At 49.0% G+C, this 20318-nt stretch overlaps 1 protein-coding gene across 2 annotated transcripts in view; it reads left to right on the top strand.

Annotated features, from left to right (window-relative positions):
- Window positions 1–20318, top strand: part of FA2H (fatty acid 2-hydroxylase) — a 61827-nt gene that overhangs the window by 13613 nt on the left and 27896 nt on the right. The window lies entirely within an intron of this gene.

Raw genomic sequence — 20318 nt, 5'->3', positions numbered from 1 at the left:
GGTGATCCGCTCGCCTTGGCCTCCCAAAGTGCCGGGATTACAGGCATGAACCACCGCGCCCGACCCTATCTACATTTTTCAAAGTATTTTTCCGTAGACTTTTTTTCCCTTCCAACTTTTATTTTAACTTTAGGGGTACACGTGCAGGATGTGCAGGTTTGTTACATAGGTAAACATGTGCCATGGTGGTTTGCTGCCCAGGTCATCCCATCACCTAGATGTTAAGCCCGGCATCCATTCTCTGTCTTTCCTGACGCTCTCCCTCCTCCCACCCCGTCCCATAGATTTCTACTTGAACTCTTAAAGTGGGTGGAGTAGATGTAGGAACCTGTAGTTCAGAGAGATCCTGCAATATGGGTCTCCAAGTGCCCAGTATTTTCAATGCATACTCATTAGGGACAAATCTTAGATATGAGATTATGCCGAGGGGTACCAAATACATTTCTTTCAGATCTAGGAGGGATGAGGTACCATCCAAGGTCCCCTCTGATCCTTCTGACTGGGCTGAAGTCAGGCCTCTGAAGACAGAAGGAGAAGGATCCTTAGGCTGAAGCTGTTTGCTTTCTAGACTTCATAAACTTGTCTTCTAGGATGACGTGAGGCAATGAGTATACTCATGTGATGGGGATTTCCTGGGGGCAGCAGGCGTGCCTTCCTCTGAAGTGTCATTGACTCCCTGCACACTCAGTTACTGATTAATCAGCGGATCACTCCAGCTTCCTGGCAGCTGCCCTTTCATGGGGTGAGGGAGTGTGGGTCAGAGTGTAAGCTGGGATGATGTGTTGGCTTGAAAAGCTTTACCTGGCATCACACGCGGTTAGGAAATGCCTGGTTGCTGCAGTTGTATCCCAAAGTCTTTAATTTAGACAATTTTAGTTTAGCCAGGCTAGAGAATACTTCCTTTATGAGCATTAGGGCCTGCAAAACACCCCAAATACATGGGAAACCTGAAATAATAATGATTTGTGGCTCCCAGCATGCTCCCTCGGGGGCCTGGTGTCCTGGAGGCTGGTCTGACTTGCCCGGAGGTCACTGGTGTGTGGCTCAGCTGCAGCAGCAGCGTAGGGGGTGTCCAGGGGAGTGGACAAGCAATTCTCCCGTCATTTGCAACTTTCTTCAGGAACTCAGATAAAGAACACTTGGATAACGATGATCCCTGTAGAGGGATTTCATCTGTACCATCACACATGGAAGAGGAGTTGCTAGGTCAGGAAAGGCAGCTGCTAAGCTAAGGTTCTTGTCCCTTTGTCCTTGCATGCATAAGGAGGGGCTGTCCAGGACGAGGTAACTTTGTAGAACCTCACCTCCTTCCTAAAAAAACTTGCCATGGGGTTGCAATGTGCCATGTCCATCAGTGCTCCAGCAGACACCAGGAGAGGAAGAGGGGACCCCTAGGAGGTGGCTGCTGCTTCTCCTTTCCAAGATGCAAGTCCTGTCCAGGTGAAATAGGGCAGGCGAGGCCCTGGCTGCACTGCCAGACAGTATCCCATAGGCAGACAGAGCCTCAGGCCAGCACCTCGCCTTCCAGCCAGCATGGCTGTGACTCCCTAAGCAGCCTGATCCAGGACTGCGGTTACCTCTGGAGTGTCTTGCTAGCAGAGGTGACCTTCCCAGGGAAAGTAAGGGAATTTTAAATGCTCTTTCTATCTAGGTTTCTCTTGTTTAGAAAACAAGGAAGTACATGTGGGTGACACAGGTGTGCTCAACAAACAGGTTTAAGAAGGGTCTTTAGTGGGAAGAATGGAAAAAGGAGTGGGAAACTCTTACTTCCTCCACCACTCTTGATCTCACCCACAAAGGTGAGTTCACCTTGCACCCTGAGTGGTTTGGAGCTGATCCCAGCCAATCAGCCGATGGCATGTTGCTCCCTCATAGCCAGGAAAAGCCCATCTCAGCAGTAAGACCTAGGGCCCTCCACATCAGACCTTCTCTACAGCAGTGGCTGGTCTGACTTGGGAAAAGGGAGGAAGATAGATGTGTCATGAATGAAACGTGTGTAGTATGTTGGTGCACATTTAAAGACATTGAAGACTGACATCGAAGTTCCCTTATAGAAATAAATGAATCCTGGAGTTCTAATTGCTGGTCCCACCTAAGTATCTTCTCCTTCAGGATAAGAGTATAAAGAATGTCCCAGACTAGATGTCATGAGTCTAGACCCGTGTTAAGGGAGAACCTGCCAGGTGCAACAGAGTGGGACGTGACCTGATAAGGCAGGGGACCAAGGTGACTCATGAACTTTAGTGCAGAGCCAGGCAGCCATGATGAGAGCAGAGTTTGTAGGCAGCTACCTGGCTTTGAGCCTTGCATGCAGCCAAGATCCCAAGGCCTTCAGGAGGGTTCCCCTGGAATGTTCTAGATACAGGAAGCGGTACCTGCTGAAAGGGCTGGGAAGGAGATTTTTCCTGGACTGTTTCAAATCCACTGTGTCCTAGACACTTGCATTTTTTAAAATTATTTTTTAATATTTTGTAGAGATGGGGTTCTTGCTCTGTGGCCCAGGCTAGTCTCGAGCTCCTGGCCTCAAGTGATCTGCAACCTCAGCCTCCCAAAGTGCTGGGATTACAGGTGTGAGCCACCATCCTGGCCTAGAAACTCTCATTCTAATCGACATTAATTAATACTCTCTAATGGCATTTCATTAGGATTGATGTCAAAGTTTTATCACATTCTGCAGTATTCTGTTTGTTCAGGGAATGGATAGCATAGTTGATTAAAATTAGAGTAGATTTTTTCTATCATAATAATTACATATTAATATAGTTCATAAAAATTTAAATAGTTAAGAGGAATGTGCAAAAAAGAATTGTTTCCAGCCGGGCATGGTGGCTCATGACTGTAATCCCAGCATTTTAGGAGGCCGAGGCAGGCAGATCACGAGGTCAGGAATTCGAGACCAGTCTGGCCAACATAGTGAAACCCTGTCTCTACTAAAAATACAAAAAATTAGCCGGGTGTGGTGGTGTGCGCCTATAATCCCAGCTACTCAGGAGGCTGAGGCAGGAGAATTGCTTGAACCCAGGAGGCGGAGGTTGCAAGGAGCCAAGATCACACCATTGCACTCCAGCCCGGGCGACAGTCCGAGACTCCGTCTCAAAAAAAAAAAAAGAATTGTTTCCCTCTCACTCTAGTCCCTCTATAAATACCATCATTTTTTGTGTAATCTCACAGAGATTCTACCCATATACATGCATATATATATATTTAAGGACAGGCTCTCACTCTATCACCCAGACTGGAGTACAGTGGTGCTATCTCAGCTCACTGCAGCCTTGACCTCCCCGGCTCAGGTGATCCTCCCACCTTAGCCTCCCAAATAGCTGGGACTACAGGCACAAGCCACCACTCCCAGCTAGTCTTTGTATTTTTTTTGTAGAGACAGGGTTTTGCCATGTTGCCCAGGCTGGTCTCAAACTCCTGGGCTGAAACAATCCACCCACCTCAGCCTCCCAAAGTGCCAGGATTACAGGCATGTGCCACAACGCCCAGCCACACATATAGTATTATCTTTTTATTTCTCACATAAAGGAATCATATGAGGCAGACTGCTTGACAACTTGCTGTCTTTTTCACCCAATGACATATTTTGTACCTCTTTCCATATCAGCAATATAATTTTACTCCTTTCTTTTTAACAGCTGTTCCTATTGATGCTTTTATCTATTACGTCAGTGTCACAAGAAGCATTCTTACACAATCACTTTGCATATATATGCAAATCAACCATAATACAGAGTCCTGGATTTGGAATTTCTGGATCCAAATAATACACATCTTATATTTTAATAGATAGTGCCAAATTGCCCCCAAAACAGTTGTACCAATTTTAACTCCCTCCAAAAATGTGTGAGAATGCCTGTTTCTCCACACTTTCACCAATTCTGTGTGTTAACAGTATTTTTAATCATTGTCAATGGATGAAAAAATTGCTCCCTGTTTAAATTCTTATTTATATGAAGGATAAGGGAGGTTCTGAGTCTTTCCATGTTTCTAAACTTTTTGCACGTTTTTAGTAAACTGCCTTTTCATGTCCTTTATCCATCTTTCTATTGATAGTTGTCTTTTTCTTACTGATTTATAATCTCTCCTTAGAGGTAAAGGGTATTAACCTGTTTTTTGGCATCTGTGTTACTATTTTTCTTCCACTTTTCATTTGCCTTTTGCCTTGCTTAATGTTTTTTTTTTTCAACGCAAAACCTTTAAATTTCCTTGTAGTAAAAGACACCGGTTTTATTCTTAGAAAGTTCTGCCCCTACTTTAAGATTTTATACATAAAAACAAAATATTTCAGTTTCCTACTAATAATGGTATGTTTAGTGTTTTTCTTGTGTGTTTGTTTTTGCTTAAATATTTTGCTTCCCTGGAATTTTTTTTGGAGGGATGGGGTGTAAGGAAAAAAATAGGTATTATTTTAGGTTTATATTTTTCCAAATTACTAACCAGTTTTCCCAGTAGATTTATTGAACAATCTATCTTTTTCCACTGATTTTTTTTTTTAAAACCTACTCTTTTCACATATCAGTCATTTACATATATAGTTATTTAGGTCTGTTTTTGGACTATATTCTATACCAATGAAATCACTACTGTTTTATTAGGTTTTAGCCATTTGCGTTTTTCCTCCTTGCATTCCCTTGCAGCCAAGACTCTGCTCCGCTAGAGAAAGAAAAGGAACAGGAGGTGGCAGTGATTCTGGAGCCTGTCACCAGCCTTGGCGAACACAGTCAAGTTTGACTTTCAAAGGCTAGGGCTGCCGGGCTTGCCCTGGGCCCTGAGGTCATGTGGCTGGAGCAGATAAGAAGCCACTTTGGAGAAACCCTTGCAAGCAGCAGCCCCCGGCAGCATGTGTGTGGCCCACAGTGGTTGTCTGTCCAAGCAGTGATGGAATAGTAGTGATTTCAGCCAGGGGATGCGGGCATGGGGAGGGGTGTGGAAGGAGCAGGTAGCTGCAGCTTGTCCTGGAACTCAGCATTCAGGTGGGTCCTGCTTATTCTTCCTGCTTTGTGTTCACAGCCTGTGGTTAGAGGGGAGGCCTGCAGGCCAGATTCCACGTGTGCGTGGATGACCAAGGCTAGGACGGCAGAGGGGCAGCCATGTTTGCTAGGGGGAACATGGCACCTCTACTGGAAAGCCACGTGAATCTCAAACTTTACTCTCCCTCTGGCCGAGGGAACTGGACATGTATTCCGCATCTCCTCCTCATTCCTTTCATCAGAATTGCATGAGGAGCATATTAAAATAGATTCCTGGGACTTTCTGGGGAGATGGAACTGGTCTGTATCTTGATTTGGGCATTGGCTGTAAGGAGGCATATCGTTGTCAGACTATACCCTTACGGTTGATTTTTTTTTTTAACTATATGAAAATTACGCTTAGTAGGGGGAAAAGAGAGCCAAATAAATTTAACACCAGCTTTATAGTCACTCCTAAGCAGGTGACCTCACATTTGCAAGAGTTAGTGCTGGTATACACAAGCCTTATAAAGACTGCTTTGGAAAGAAAAAGTAGAATGCGAATGGTGAAATCCAGGTTAGAGGGGATGCAGGTGCTCCTGGTGAGATTCTCCCAGTTTGCTGTATGTTTGAAATTTTCCTAACAAAATGTTGGACAAAATACTAAGTAGTTACCCTGTGGAAATCATTCACAGACGTGTTCTTAAAGAATGAGTAGAAAAATAAAATAACAGCACATGAATGGTTATATGCAGCAAAGGATCACATTTCCAGTGATATTATGTTGGCCATCACAAAGCACCGTACACAGGATGGCTTAAAACAACAGAAATGCACTTTGGGAGGCCGAGGCGGGTGGATCACCTGAGGTCGGGAGTTTGAGACCAACCTGACCAACATGGCGAAACCCCGTCTCTACTAAAAATACAAAAATTAGCTGGGTGTGGTAGCACATGCGTGTAGTCCCACCTACTCTGGAGGCTGAAGTGGGAGAATCACTTAAATCTGTGAGGCGGAGGTTGCAGTGAGCCGAGATGGCATCACTGCATTCCAGCCTGGGTGACAGAGCAAGACTCCATCCCCACCCACCAACACCCCCCCGCCCTGCCAAAAAAAAAAACACAAATGTATTCTCTCACACTTCTAGAGGCTGGACAGCGGACATCAAGATTTCAACAGGGTTGGTTCCCTCTAGAGGCTGCGAGGAAGAATCCACTTCAAGCCCCTCTCCGGGCTTCTAGGGGGGCTGCTGTCCTTTGGTGTTTCTTGGCTTGTAGTTGTATCGCTTCCATCTCTGCCTCCATCTTTATGGGTGTTCTTCCCATACGGGTGGCTCTATGTCATTGTCTCCTCAGTCCCCTCTTAGGAGGATGCTAGTCATACTGAAGTTAGAACCCACCCTAATCTAGCATGACCTCATCTTACATTGATTACATCAAAGATCCTATTTCTGACCAGGTGTGGTGGCTCAGGCATGTAATCCCAGCACTTTGGGAGGCCGAGGCAGGAGGGTCACTTGAGCCCAGAAGTTTGAGACCAACCTGGGCAACATAGGGAGAGGCTGTCTCTATAAAAAATACAAAAATTACCCGGATGTGGTGGCGTGCACCTGTAGTCTCAGCTACTCAGGAGGCTAAGGTGGGAGGATCACTTGGGCCCAGGAGTCAGAGGTCTCAGTGAGCTGAGATCACGTCAATGCATTCCAGCCTGTGTGACAGAGCCAGACCCTGTCTCAAAAATAAATAAATAAATAAAAATCCTGTTTCCAAATAAAGCCACATTCACAAGCTCTGGGCGGACATGAGTTGGCAGGGGGAATTGGAGGAGGAACACTATTCCTCCCAGTACATTTTTTTTGTTTTTTGTTTTTTGTTCTTGAGATGGAGTCTTGCTCTGTCACCTAGGCTGGAGTGCAGTGGCGCAATCTTGGCTCACTGCAACCTCCACCTCCCAGGCTCAAGTAGTTCTCCTGCCTCAGCCTCCCACATAGCTGGGACTAGAGGCACGTGCCACCACACCTGGCTAATTTTTGTATTTTTAGTAGAGACAGGGTTTTGCCATATTGGCCAGTCTGGTCTTGAACTCCCGACCTCAAGTGATCCACTCACCTTGGCCTCCCAAAGTGCTGCAATTACAGGCGTGAGCCACCGTGCCTGGCCCCAATACAGTTATTGTTAAACAACTTCTGCCACTCAAACAACCTAGATGAAAGTGAATATGAATGCTCATTGGAGAACTATGGTCTATTGAAGAAAAATGACTCCAAGACAGAGAGTTCAATGTCGAAGACTCATGTGAAAAGTTTGATGCTTCACTTGAGTGAAAAAAATCCGTGTGTAACTAAAGAATTAATGTGCGTAGATTATATTTGTAAAAGATTCTAAGGCCACCCTCCAAACCTAGAAAATTTAAATCTCTGGAGTCAAGACCTCAGAAATCTGTATTTTTTGTAAATACCCTTTGTGACTCCGGAGCACCGTGAAGTTTATTGTAACTCATTGTCCTAGAAGGATAAGGACAGAAGAAAAATGGAGATGGGGAAATTGGAGGTGCTGGGTGTGGCTTGGCAGGCAGTGCTTATGGGGTTATTTATTTATTTTGAGCTGGAGTCTCGCTCTGTCACCCAGGCTGGAGTACAGAGGTGCAATCTTAGCTCACTGCAACCTCCACCTCCTGGGTTCAAGCGATTCTCCCACCTCAGCCTCCCAAGTAGCTGGAATTATTACAGGTGCGTGCCACCACACCCAGCTATTTTTAGTAGAGACGGGGTTTCACTATGTTGGCCAGGCTGGTCTTAAACTCCTGACCTCATGATCCGTCCGCCTCGGACTCCCAAAGTGCTGGGAGGCGTGAGCCACCTCGCCCTGCTGTTCGTGGGGTTATTAAAGAAGCCACATCCTCAAGCTCTTGTCGTGGTGCGTGGCGTTTGGTGCGGAGCAGTTGAGCTGTGGACACTGACCGGGCAGCCCATGCTCTTGCCCTCTGAGACAGAGGAGGGAGTCTAGGATCTGGAGTCTAAGACTGTGCTCTAGTTCTGGCTCTGTATCTAACTGGCAGTGTGACTTTGGGCAAGTTAATCAACCTCTCTGAGCAGTGTGTTCCTCACGCCCTGCCTCCCCTGCAGGATTCTGTGTGGCTACAGTGAGATAATATGAGAGCTGTGGAACAGGACGCAGGGATCACACCCACACAGGAGGGCAAGGAGTCCCTTCAGCTCCAGCTTCTGCGAACCAGGGGTGGGTCTCTGCTAGGTGGTGAGGGATGGGTGTTTTCAGAACCTGAGCTGCTGCGTGCTTGGACCCTCCTGGGCAGGACTGTGCACCCCTGGAGGAGCCGGAGAATGTGACATTCTGGTCTCTCTGAGTCATCCCTCCAGGCCTGGCCAGGGAGATCTGCGATGGCCTCCCGCCTTCACTCCATCTTCACCTGGACAGGTGCAGCACTATACCCAGGACACTTACCCTGGTCAGGGAAGGACAGTCCCCAAAGGTGAGGCTGGCCAAGGCCCCAATTTGTCTTGGGGGCTCACGGGGCTGCCTCCTGCTCCCCACCATCCCTTCCTCCATTCAGCCGCAAATATGCTAATATTTCCTCTGTGCCAGGCACCCTGCTTGGTGCTGGGGACAAAAAGACACCTGGCTGAGACACTCATGGGGATTACCTCAGAGGAGTGAGACAGACATGATAATTACAGGTGGCAGCAAGTGATGCACTAGAATAGAAACATTCTGTATGGACCAATACCCTGGGTCAGAAACATTCCAGGCAGAGGGAACAGCAGGTGCAAAGGCCCTGAGGCATGACAGGACCGAGAGGAGACTCTGGCATTGCTGGAGCATGGGGAGGGATGGAGTCTGGTGGGGGCTGAAGTGAAAGGAGGTGGGCAAGAGCCCTACTTGGTGGGGCTCATGGGTCATGGCCGGGGATTTAGATTTTATGCTGAGAACCAAGGGCGGCCACTGGAGGATTTTAAGCAGAAGACTAACAGATTTTCTCTACATTTGATCAGATAGCTCTGGCTGCCATGTGGAGGGCAGATTGGGCTTGGGGGGAGTCAAGAGTGGAAGCAGCAAGAGAGTTAAGAGGCCATTGCTATTGTCCAGGTGGCAGATGGGGGTGGCCTGGATTGGTGACTGTGAGGATGGAGAGAATTTGAAATTGTCGTGGACATGGAACCATTAGAACTTGCTGATGCATTGGATGCCAGCAGCGAGGGAAAGGAAGAAGTTGAGGATGGCACCAAGGTTTTGGCTTGAGCAACTGGGTGATTTGATTTATGGAAATGATTAATACTGGGGTGGGTGTCCATGTTTGGGATAGGACTATCAAAGCTCACCGGGGCCAGGTTTGAGATGCCAGGGAAACATCAGTAGAGATTTTGAATAGTGGTTGAATATATGAGTCCAGAGCTGAGCTGTCCAAGGTGGGAACCACCAGCCATATTAGACAGCACACATATAGAACATTTCCATCACTGGACAAAATACTGCCAGGTGGCACTGGTCTAGAGCTGTGTCCCAGCCCAGCACCATAGGCATTTCTCTCTGGGATAATGGCACCCAATCTGATGGTGCTGTCTACGAAGCTGCTGTCCGTGTGTCATTTGCAAATGGCTCTTTCTTGCCCTCTCTGCTTGACCACACCAGAATGTGTATTCAGTGATGTCCCTTACCTGTGGCCACGTAAGGCAGGCACTGACCTCCCAGAAAGACAATTTACCCTGTGGTCATTTAAGGAAGTCACTTCCTGGGGCTGAAGCATCATTATGGTGACGAGTGTAACACATAGAATGGAGGCTATACCCACCAGGCGTCACCAGTTGTCATGAATTCTAGGACTCACTGCGTAGACTTTGCTAATTGAAGAAATGTGGATGGGGCCAGGCGCAGTGGCTCAAACTTGTAAACCCAGCACTTTGGGAGGCCAAGGCGGGTGGGTCGCCTGAGGTCAGGAGTTCAAGACCAGCCTGGGCAACATAGTGAAATCCCATCTCTACTAAAAATACAAAAAATTAGTCAGGCATGGTGGTGCATGCCTATAATCCCAGCTACTCGGGAGGCTGAGGCAGGAGGATCGCTTGAACCCTGGAGGCAGAGGTTGCAGTGAGCCGAGATTGAGCCACTACACTCCGGCCTGGGTGACAGAGCGAGACTCTGTCTCAAAAAACAAACAAAAAGAAATGTACAGTGGGACCAGGCACAGTAGCTCATGCCTGTAATCCCAGAAGTTTGGGAGGCTGAGGTAGAAGGATCCCCTGAGGCCAGGAGTTTGAGACCAGCCTGGGCAAGATAGCATGACCTCATCTCTAAAAAAAAATAAACAGATTGGCCGGCCATTGTGGCATGTGCCTATAGTCCTAACTACTCAGGAGGCTGAGGTAGAAGGATTGCTTGAGCCCAGGAACTCGAGGCTGAGGTTGCAGTGAGCCATGATTGCACCACTGCACTCCAGCCTGCTGACAGAGCGAGACCCTGTCTCTTAAACACACACACACACACACACAGTGAAAAAAAAGAGGACATAGGCCTGAATCCAATGGACTTGTCTTCTAGAACACACCATGCCACCTGAGACAAGTCAGCCAATCTTTCTAAGCATAAACATCCTTAACTGCACAGGGAGGAGATTGCCTGGCCAGGCATGGGGAGAGGGAATTGCTTGAATCAGCAAAAAGAAGTAGGAGGTATGAGGGAGGGTGTTGTTGTTGTTGCTGCTCTTGTTGTTTGGGTTTTTAAAATAAAACAGTTCAGTGACTATTATTGTTTTTCGTAGTATAATCATTTGCCATTTTGTAAACAGTGGCAAGAACAATATTTTTCTTTCTTAAATTATTAGATAATAAAAGACGCATTTCAAAATATTGTTTCTGGAATAATGGCATATGAGGTTGTTTGTAAATCAATAGTCTTGATTCTCCTTTAAAAAATAGCAAAATACAGGATAATTCTTAGATTGGAGTGTTGTGCAATAGATCTGAAATTTGTTTTATTATACTAGTTGGGTCAGTGAGGAGATAATAAATTTTAGGTGTCATACGTGTGTTTTCCTTGTGGATAGCACATCCTGTAAACCTACTTGAGGTGGCTTGAGGTCCCAGTCTTGAGAGACTACGGTCCAGAAGTGGTCTCAGCAAGTCTGCAAAAGGACACGTTTTAAGGAACTCATGTCCTGTGAGCTGTTGATGCTGCTCATTGGAGTTGAAAATCAGATCCTCCCATTTTGCCCGTGCAGCAAGAGGCAGGATTTTGTAAGGAAAGACCCAGAAGGGAAGCCTCCAAAAGCCCCTCTTGTTTACCCTGACAAGCTCTGGCCGCGTCCCTTCCAGCTGTGCTCCCAGCACGGAGACTTTCCCTGGGGGCCTCTCCAGATCCCCAAGTCCAGCATTCACTGGAAAAACCCACGTGTCTCCCTGACTCAGTGCATTCTTGGAAACTTTGCCCTAATCCGAGGTTAGAGGCTGGAGGGCTAAGGATCCCGGTGGCTGCCAACAGTCAGTGGCAACATTTGGTAAAGAATGGAGTTAGTGGCTTGAAAACCCACAGGGGGTATCCTAGCGAGTGGTAATTTCATTTTTTCAAACCACTGGCCCCTTTTCCTACGTCCTGGGTTGCCTGCCCACCTGTGCTGGCTTAGGCTTCCGGTGTCGAGGTTGCTGGCAATGGCATCAGAGGGAGCTCACTTCACGAGCAGAAGCAATGCTGGGTCCGTGGTGAACAGAGTCAACGCCCCAGGGCCCAAGACTGTCTTTTTGTTCTCCACACACCTGAGCTGGAGAGTTGGTCACAGCTCAGGCACAGGTTTCCTGCTGGTTTTCTTTCCTCCTTTCCTCTTGCTCCCGTGAATACCAGGACGGTGGCCTGCAGGGCCCATCGCCTTGCAATGACTGCGGGGAGGGCGAGGGCTGGGTGGGCTTCGGGGGTTCTGAGGCTTCTCACTTGCCAGATATGGTTTCTTAGGCCACCACAGGCATCCAGAGCTCAGCTCCTGGCCGGTCCTGACTCCTGGATTGGATCTAGAAAGGCAGAGGGCAGCTTATTAAAGATGGAAGCAAGCGGATCCGCTGCCTTCATTTCAGCCAAAAGCTTTTACCAAAAACAACCAGCTCGAAGGGGACCGCTCCCTGGGGGCCGCAGAGGTGGGCTTGTTAATGCAAAAGGCTCCTCCCCAAGAAAGGCTCTTGCTGCAGATACAGATAACGGCTTGGAACAGCCTTGGCACCATCATCTCCCTCTGGGGCCTGCCCCTTCCTAGCTGCCAGGGGCCATGTGCCACCCAGGGGCGCTGCGACACCTGGACCCCCCACCTTCCCCCTGGGCCTCCATGGGGTGGGGGCAGCTGGACCCAAGGCCCGAGGCAACCATTCCCTTTCAGAAAAAGGGTTTTCAGGCAAAATCCAGGCTATGGGATAAAAGGCCATCTGTCCGTCCCGCGGTGCCCAGCCCCAGCTTTCCCAAACAACATGCCTTTATGCCGGCGCCCCCGCCCCCAGCCCCCGCCCGCCGCACACTGCCTCCTTTCACGCTGCCTCTATGGTGGACTTGTTTGTTTGTGGTGCAGAGCGCAGACTTTCTGTTGTTCTTCTCTGTTCTCTCCCCCGTGCGCCGTCCAAGCAAACCCTCTCTAGGGAGGACAGGGTCTGGGACCCTGGAGGAAGCTGGGGGCTTGGGGACCTCCCAGAGAGTCCTCCAGGAGGGGAGAAAGGAGGCTACTGTGAGGAACCTTCCCGGGAACAGCCCTGGGAGTGGGCTGCTGTGTGCTCCCCCCGCCCGTCCAGCAATCACTTGAGAGATCTTGAATAAGTCATTCGGGCAGCCTGTGCCTCAGTTTCCCCCGTGTGTGGAATGCCTCCTGCCAGTCTCTCAGGGAGAGTTGTGTCCGCCCCAGTGAGACGCCGCCGCATGTGCGCCTTGGTGAAGGTGCTTGTGGTGGAGATGGCAGGGCTGTTCCAGCTGCCACGTGGGGGGTGGGGGAAGTGCAGAATAGAACAAGGTTTGCACTAAAGAGGGCGGCGTTTGCTTCACTGCTCCACGCGCAGCGTTTCCATGTAGGGAAAACTGCGAAGTGACCTCTCAGGCCCTAAAGAAGGGGAACAAGGCCGCCCCTGGCTGCAGATGGGCAGCAGTGGGCTAGGAACGGACCTATTTGAATGCCTGTCCTATTTGAATGCCTGTCCCCCCGGGGCCATCTGTGTGGCCTGCCCCTGCGGGCTGGGTGGCAAGGCTGTGCTGACTGAAAGAGCCTGGTTTCTGCCGCGTCCTCAGCATAGGATGAGGGGCAGACTCCTGGCTCCACGGCTCCTCGGATGCCTCCCTCGGTTGTCCCCTCTTCTGGTTGGATTCCCTCTCCTTTGGTGGCGGTCTTGATCCCAGATGAAACTGATTAGCTGATTCAGGCCTTGTTACAGGTTTTCTAGGCTGCTGTAACAAACTGTCACAAAGTCGGTGGTTGAACAACAGAAATGTATTGTCTCGCAGCTCTGGAGGCCAGAAGTCTGAGAGCAAGGTGTTGGCAGGGTTGGTTCCTTCTGAGGACATTGAGGGGCAGTCCTTCCAGCCCTCCCCTGAGCTGCTGGGGGCTGCCAGCTGCTCTTGACCATCCTTGGCTTGGAGAGGCATTGCTCCCATCTCTCCCTCCATCTTCACACGCGTGTGTCTGTGTCCAAATCACCCCTTTTATAAGGCCCACCGTAATGATCTCATCTTAACTACATCTGCAATGACCCTGTTTCCAAAGAAGGTCACATTCTGAGACACTGGGGGTTAGAACTTCAGCATAGAGTTCTTTGTAAGGACTGGCATAGCTCAACCCACAACCTCTACACTGGGAAGCGAGACCCTGGAGGTAACGCCCTTGGTGCATGGCCTGAGACTCTACTGTGATTCCTTACCCCTCACAGATTTTGTCACTTTTCTTTCTTTCTTTCTTTCTTATTTATTTATTTATTTTGAGGTGGAGTCTTGCTCTGTCACCCAGGCTGGAGTGCAGTGGCGAGATCTCGGCTCACTGCAGCCTCCATTTCCTGGGTTCAAGCAATTCTCCTGCCTCAGCCTCCCAAGTAGCTGAGATTACAGGTGCCTGCCACCATGCCTGGCTAATTTTTGTATTTTTAGTAGAGATGAGGTTTTGTCATGTTTCCCAGGCTGGTCTCAAACTCCTGACCTCAGGTGATCCACCTGCCTCTGCCTCCCAAAGTGCTGGGATAACAGGCATGAACTGCCATACCTGGCTAATTTTATCACCTTTCTAGACATAAGGGGAGGAGAACCGGGAAAAACCAGGTCCAACCCCCACTTCTGCTCCCTGACCCGCTGCTTCCTCTAGAAACCAGTCCCCACCTGAGGTTGCCGTTCATCAGACCTTGCTGGGACTCTGGTCCCTCTGGTGCCTGCCTGCCCTGACCCCACCTGGGCCTTGGTACAACTGGCCCTGAATGCCTGCCCCATGAAGCTATATAGCCCAGGCTCCCCATTGGAATTCTCTGTTCTGGGAATTGACAGAGAGAAGAAAACCGCTGCTCTCGTCTGTCTCTGCTCATCCTTCTCAGTGGACAGGGCATCCCAGGGAGCAGGAGGCCTGCAGCTTGCCTGGGAGTTTCAAACTGGCACACCAAGGGCCACATTTATATTCATATGTGTTGGTTCGGCCCACATCATTTGTTTTAAATGCAAGTCAAATTTTAAAATCTGGAGATTTTACATAAAAATATATTTTTCCAGCTTTTCATAGAAATCAGGGCCAGGCGCAGTGGCTTATGCATGTAATCCTAGCACCTTAGGAAGCCAAGGTAGGAGGATCACCTGAGGCCAGGATTTCGAGGCTAGGAGGTTGAGACTAACCTGGGCCACATAGCGAGACCCCCTTTTCTGCCAAAAATAATAATAATAATAATAATAATAATAATAATTGAGCCCAGGAGTTCAAGGCTGCAGCAAGCCATGATCACACCACTCCACTCCAGCCTGGGCAACGAAGTGAGACCCTGTGTCAAAAGAAAAGAAAAGAAAAGAAAAAGAGAAAAGAAAAGAAATCAGAAGGTCTGACGACCCTTGGTCCCCATCCTCCTATGACTTGGACCTAAGTCAGAGCTGCCCTCTTGTAACAGGGTGTGGCCCCTCTATTTCACTGTAGTCTGCTTCATTCCCTGCAGCCTCCTTGATACGAAGATGCAGTGACAGGCCAGGCACTGTGGCTCATGCCTGTAATCCCAAGGAGGCCGAGGCGGGCAGATTGCCTGAGTTCACGAGTTCAAAACCAGCCTGGGCAACACGGTGAAACCCCGTCTCTGCTAAAAATACAAAAAATTAGCCAGGCATGTTGGTGCATGCCTGTAGTCCCAGCTACTCAGGAGGCTGAGGCAGGAGAATTGCTTGAACTCAGGACGCGGAGGCTGCAGTGAGACAAGATGGTGCCACTGCATTCTAGCCAGGGCTACAGAGGAAGACTCTGTCTCAAAAAAAAAAAAAAAAAAAAAAAAAAAAAAAAAATCCATTGACAGTGACTCGATACCGTCCTTGTGGCTTGGACTGACCAGAGAGGAAATAACGCCTGGTGATGAGCCAGGAATTGGCGTTGTGCTGGGAGCAGTGAGGGTTGGTACTTCTGTCTCAAAGGCTTCTCTCTTGTGTGGCCTTGGACTGTGGCTGGAAGGCTCTAAGGAGGTTGAAGTGCCCTCCCTACCCTCCATTGCCCGGCATGTCCAGTGGCTCTCGGCTAGGAATGAGCAGTGCCTGCTGACCCCGTCTCCTTGGCAGAGCACCTTGGCCATTGCTTGTGCCCATCCTTTTCTCTCCAAGTAGACGTGGGCTGTGGAAGGCTCTTTTCCTGCCTGCCCTCCCCACGCATCGATGGCCTCTCCAGGCCTGGGGCAGGGGGTTGGGGAGGGCTCTCAGAGTCGACCCAGGCCACCCACCTGCTCGCTAATGGATCACTCAGCAAGTATTGGCAGGGCCAAGCCTGTGCTGGGGACTAGGGAGTGAGCAGTTAGCAAGATTGAGTGGGGTCTCTAGTGCATGGTGCTTATGGGCTAGCTTGGAATACAATCAACAGGTAAATGCGGTATCAGGAGAGCCAGGTGCCCCCTTGCCACTCAACAGCCCTGGAGCTGAACACAAGAGTGTCAAGCTGTCTCTTCTGCCTACCTTCCCAAGGCAGAGAGGCCTGGAGGGACTGGGATGAGGGCTTCTGTCCTCAGCACCAGACTGTTGCCCTGGGACAGTCTCGTTCGCCTCAGGGTACAAGAAAGCAATCACCTGACACAGATGGGTTGGACACCCCCTGTCAAGCCACACTCATCAACACTTGTGCTGATCACTCCTGTGAAAGCCAGTGTGGGTCTAACTACAAAATTCTCCACTTCCCTTACCAAATACTGAAACCTACCCAGTTCAAAGGCATCACCAGCCAGGCGTGGTGGTTCACACCTGTAATCCCAGAACTCTCGGAGACTAAGGTGAGCAGATTGCTTGAGCTTAGGAGTTTGAGAACAGCCTGGGCAACATAGCAAGACCCCGTCTCTATAAAAAATAAAAAATTTGCTGGACATGGTGGTGCACACCTATAGTCCCAGCTATTTGGGAGGCTGAGGTGGGAGGATCACTTGAACATGGGAGTTCAAGAGCAGCCTGAGCAATAGAGCAAGACCCCATCTCTACAAAAAAATTAAAAATTAGCTGGGCATGATGGTGAACACCCATCATCCCAGCTACTTGGGAGGCTGAGGTTTGAGGATTGCTTGAGCCCAGGAGGTTGAGGCTGCAGTGAGCCAAGATCATGCCACTGCCCTCCAGCCTGGGTAACAGAGTGAGACCTTGTTTCACAAAAAAAAAAAAAAAAAAAAAGGCATCATCTGGAATAATTTCCAAATACTGGAAAAAAGAAAGCACACATGTCTTCATTTGAGGCACTTTTTGGTTTTTAAAGTGTTTAAAAACCACCCTTTGGCTTGCTTCCAGGACTAGGAGAACCTTTTAAATAATGAATGTGAAAGTTTCCAAGAAACTTTCTAAAAGCCTTTTAAAGCTGGGGTTGTACCCTAGTTCCCAGGAATGACCTCTACACACTCCTGATTCATGGATGGTGTTCGCCTGTGGAATTCAAGAGTGAGCTGGCTCAACTATAAAATAAACACCGGGGCGGGAGTCTGGAAAACGTGGCCCGGATCAACGTGTGTGGCATGCGTGCGGCACAGCTGCTCCTGGCAGGACCCAGTTCCTGGAGTCCTGGCGTGCCCCAGGTGGGAATGGGAGACCTTCTTCAGAAAGGTCTTTGTCTTAGCTGTGTGTAGGGAGGGTTTTTAGACCTAGAATCTCACAACTAGACTTGAGAAAATTGATGAATGAACAATGCACCGGAGGACGTGTCCCTGTACCTAGGAGTATTCCTGCTACTGACACCGCGTGACGCTGGCTCTGGTTTTCCTTGGAGTCTCCTCCCATGTTGGAGGTGTGTCCCATCTTGTGATAAGAACCTGGGCTTCGGCCAAGGAGGGGTGTGGTCCCGATGAAGCCACCCAGGAAAGCACCTTGCTTAGTAAGTCTGGGGCTTATTTGCCAGAAGCATATCAGTCCTGACATTGCTCCCTGGGGTGGCCCTAGGACCCGAGAGCAGAAGCAGGAAGGAGGATAGAAAGAGGCCATACCCACCCCCTTCCCCTTTGTCCCTCTTTTCCTCAGCCTCCATAGAGAGGGTGCCCCCTCTTCCAGCCCTTGACTGGTGCTGGTCCATGATTCAGAGGAGTTCTGGAGAGAGAATCCCTGGCCCCTCTGTGCGGGGGATGGAGCCGCTCGAGGCATGACCCACTGCCCTTCCCCCTGGCTCCCAGGAGCAGGACAGAAATCCACAGAGCAGGGACTCCTCCGGTTTCCTCATGTCACTCAGGATACTTCCAGTTGAATGAAGCTTTCAACGTGCTGTTTCTATTTAGCCAGCATCTCTCTAAGAAACAGGATTTTTGTAATTTTTGAAGTAGAACCTTAGAACCAGGACATGGTGAACATTTGATTTACTTCCTGTTACAGATAGATCATCGAGCCCCACATCAACCAGCTTGAGCCAAAAGAACAATTATGTGTAGTTAATGCTCATAAAAACAGAATGTTGTTGTAATTGTTCTGCATTCATAAATACTGTAAAATAGAGGTCGGGCATGGTGCCTCACACCAGTAATCGTAGCACTTTGGGAGGCAGAGGCAGGAGGATCACTTGAGCACAGGAGTGCAAGACCAGACTGGACAACATAGTGAGACCCTATCTCTATAAAAAGAAAATAATTAAAAAATAATAAAATAGAACCTTTTTTGGTAAATGTCAGTATAAAGTTGCCAACTGCGTTCCTTGGAAAGAACTGCCTTTTATCCTGAAAACATGTACTTCCTATATATTTGGCATTGAAATTTCCTCTTGTTTATGAAATGTTGCTGATAGTAAATTAAAAAAAAAATTTTTTTTTATGACAAGTTCTTACTCTGTGGCCCAGGCTGGAGTGCTGTGGCACAATCATAGCTCACTCATAGCCTCAACCTCCTGGACTCAAATGATCCTCCTCCCTCAGCCTCCTGAGTAGCTAGGACTGCAAGCACACACTACCACCACACCGGGCTTTTTTATTTTTTCTCTGATAGAGACAGGGTCTTGCTTTGTTGCCCAGGCTGGTCTCGAACTCCTGGCCTTAAGCAATCCTCCCACCTCAGCCTCCCAAAGTGCTGGGATTGCAGGCATCGGCTACCATGCCTGCCTTTGAAATATTTTTATTTGGCAAAATAAAACGCTGGCAATCTCATACCAGTCTTATATACTTTTCATTCTGCTCGTGCCTGTCCTATGTACTCGGCCAAAGGGCACTGAGAATCTATGATCTAGGTTGTTGGAGTTTTGATCCTTTTATCTGGGCACTGCCCTATCCAGCCCAGAGTGCAAGATGCATGTTTTGTGTCCTGGCCCACCCCCTCAGGCAGACAGCCGTATTTCCCCACCACGTGGCAGGGTGGGCAGATGCACCCGCTCCATTTGTTTCACATCCCCAAGGAGTGTGAGTCCTGCAGAGCTTCAGGGCTTCGCCCCCACAGCCAGGCCCACCACATGGCAGGAGTCTTGGAAGACGTTGGCTGCTTGTAGAGACCCAGCACTGAAACACGACCCACTGGGGAAATGTGGGTGGAGCATCTGGTATTTGCAAGAGCCATGCTAGGCGTGGGTCTAGAAACAGGAAACAGAAATCCACAAGGTCCCTGCCTATTGGAACCTATCACACCACTGGAGTATTTTGAGGTTAAACAGAATTGGAACAGGATTATTGAGCTGCTGTCACGAGAAGAGGGAGGACATTTATATTGGATATTTAAGGCATTTCCATGTATGATGTGCTATAAAATCTACTCTTCTTTGTCCTCAAGACAGCATGATACACACACACACACATACACACACATACACACACACATACGCACACACACACACATACACACACACATACACACATACACACACACACACACACACACATATATATATATATATTTTTTTTAAATCAGGTGTTGGCCCAGCACAGTGGCTCACACCTGTAATCCGAGCACTCTGGGAGGCTGAGGTGGGCAGATCACCTGAGGTCAGGAGTTCAAGACCAGTCTGGGCAACATGGCCAAACCCCATCTCTACTGAAAATACAAAAATTAGCTGGGTGTGGTCATGTGCACCTGTAGTCCCAGCTACTTGGGAGGCTGAGGTGGGAGGATGGCCTAGGCCCAGAAGACAGAGGTAGCATGGGCTGTTGCACCCCAGCCTGGGTGACAGAGCAAGAGTCTGTCTCAAAATAATAAACAAAAAAATTCAGATATTAGCTTGATGATACAGACTAAATATGCTGAGACACACAGACTAAGAAAGGACCACAAAAGCCGACTTTTACTTGGGTTACGTGTGGGTTTTCCCATAAAATGCCAAAATAGTCACTGTCACCATCAGGTTCTCTTGGGTCCGTTTGGAAACAAAAATGTACAAGTCATGACAGTAGCCTCTTGGCCGCCGGCCAATGCCCAGCTTCCAGCTCCCTGCCATGGCCACCAGCACCACGGCTTCCTTCAGTCACAAGGACACAGAGAAGGCAAGCGCTCTCTCTGCCCCTCCTTCGGGGCAGCATGGGTTTCACTTACGTGCCAGCCTGCTGTCTCTGGCCTCACCCTGCGTGACGTCAGAGCTGGCTGGGGCTGTGTGCTTTTCCCAGCACATCCCGTTTCCCTCTGACTTTACCTCTTTGTGAGTTCGATTTAACCTTGAGCCCACTTGGGCACTGCTCTGCCAATCCCACCCCACGTGTGGCTGCTGACTGGCACTCGGGTGTTGCTGCAGGGACAGCCTTCCTCGCTCCCTGCT

This window comes from Pan troglodytes, chromosome 18, assembly GCF_028858775.2.
Source record: "Pan troglodytes isolate AG18354 chromosome 18, NHGRI_mPanTro3-v2.0_pri, whole genome shotgun sequence".
NCBI lineage: Eukaryota > Metazoa > Chordata > Mammalia > Primates > Hominidae > Pan > Pan troglodytes.
Note: the sequence above shows the minus strand (reverse complement) of the source record. Positions and strands in the feature narration are given on the sequence as shown.